We start from the raw sequence: 2,346 nt of genomic DNA on the forward strand, positions 1-2,346 counted from the left end.
GCCAATCTCCTTGATGAACATAGACCCCCAAACTCTCAGCAAAATACTAGCAAACCAAATACAAAAGCTGATTAAAAAGATTATTCACCACAATCAAGTGGGATTTACCTCAGGAATATTCAAGTCAACTTGATGCACCACATTAACAGAATGAAGGAGAAAAAACATATGATTGTTTCAATAAATGCAGAAAAAGCATCTGACAATATTAACATCTTTTTATAATAAAAACTCTCAATGAAGTAGGTATAGAAGGAATGTACCTCAACACAATAAAGATCTTATACAACCAACCACCAGCTAATGACATACTCAATGAGGAAAAATTGAAAGCTTTTCCTTCCTCACTGTTGGTGGGAGTGTAAACTAGTACAGCCATATGGAAAGCAATATGGAGGTTCCTCTTAAAATTAAAAATAGAATTATCCTGTGAATCAGCATTCCCCCTACTGACTGTATATCCAAATAGAATGAAATTGGTATGTCAGAGATATACCTGCACTATCATATTTATTGCAACACTATTCACAACATCCACAATATGAACTCAACCTATGTCCATCCATGGATGAATGGATAAAGAAAATGTGATACATCTACACAGTGGANTCAACCTATGTCCATCCATGGATGAATGGATAAAGAAAATGTGATACATCTACACAGTGGAATACTATTCAGCCATAAAAATAAGGTAATCCTGTCATTTGTGACAACATAAATGAACCTGGAGAACATTATGTTAAGTGAAGTAAGCCAGGTTCAGAAAGACAAATACTGCATGATCTCATTCATGTATGGAATCTAAAAAAGTTGATCTAACAGGAATAGAGAGTAGAATGTGGTTACCAGAGGCCAGGTGGTTGAAGTAAGATGGCTGGAGAGATGTTGGTCAAAGGATACAAAATTACAGCTAGAAACGAGGAATAAATTTAAGAGATCATATTGTAAAGCATGGTGACTATAGTTAAGATGATACATTCTATTCTCGAAAAATGCTAAAAGAGTGGCTGTTGCATTCTCACTATGAAAATGATAATAATGTGAGGTAATGAATATATTAATTAGCTAGACATAATCATTCCACAATATACATATACTTCAAAACATCATGTTGTACATGATAAANAGGAAATAAAAACAAACAAACAAACAAACAAAATAAACTCTTGATTAGTAGAAGGAAGGAAATAATAAAGTTCAGAGCAGAAATAAATGAAATAGAGACTAGTAAAACAATAGAAAATGTTCATAAAACAGTTTTTTTGAAAAGATAAAATAAGCACATATTTAGCTAAACAAACTGAGAAAGAAGGAAAGAAGACTCAAATAAATAATCAGAAATTAAAAAATGGGACATTACAACTGATACCACAGAAATAAAAAGAATAATAAGAGAATATTATGAACAATTACATGCCAACAAATTGGCTAACCTAGAAGAAATGAATAAATTCCTTGACACGTACAGCCTATAAAGATCAAAGAAAAGTCCAGGAANGAAGAAATGAATAAATTCCTTGACACGTACAGCCTATAAAGATCAAAGAAAAGTCCAGGAAATGATGGCTTCACTGATGAATTCTACCAAACACTTAAAGAAGAATTAATATCAGATATTTTCAAAATCTTCCAAAAAATTGAAGAGGAGGAAATATATCTAAACTTATTGTGTGAGGCCAGTGTTACCCTGATACCAAAACCAGATAAGGACACAATAAGAAAAGAATACTACAGGCCAATCTCCTTGATGAACATAGACCCCCAAACTCTCAGCAAAATACTAGCAAACCAAATACAAAAGCTGATTAAAAAGATTATTCACCACAATCAAGTGGGATTTATCTCAGGAATATTCAAGTCAACTTGATGCACTACATCAACAGAATGAAGGAGAAGAAACATATGATCGTTTCAATAAATGCAGAAAAAGCATCTGACAATATTCAACATCTTTTTATAATAAAAACTCTCAATGAAGTAGGTATATAAGGAATGTACCTCAACACAATAAAGATCTTATACAACCAACCACCAGCTAATGACATACTCAATGAGGAAAAATTGAAAGCTTTTCCTTCCTCACTGTTGGTGGGAGTGTAAACTAGTAGAGCCATATGGAAAACAATATGGAGGTTCCTCTTAAAATTAAAAATAGAATTATCCTGTGAATCAGCATTCCCCCTACTGGCTGTATATCCAAATAGAATGAAATTGGTATGTCAGAGATATACCTGCACTATCATATTTATTTCAACACTATTCACAACAGCCACAATATGAAGTCAACCTATGTCCATCCATGGATGAATGGATAAAGAAAATGTGATACATCTACACAGTGGA

The sequence above is a fragment of the Galeopterus variegatus genome, unplaced genomic scaffold (genome assembly GCF_000696425.1).
Source record: "Galeopterus variegatus unplaced genomic scaffold, G_variegatus-3.0.2 Scaffold8646, whole genome shotgun sequence".
NCBI lineage: Eukaryota > Metazoa > Chordata > Mammalia > Dermoptera > Cynocephalidae > Galeopterus > Galeopterus variegatus.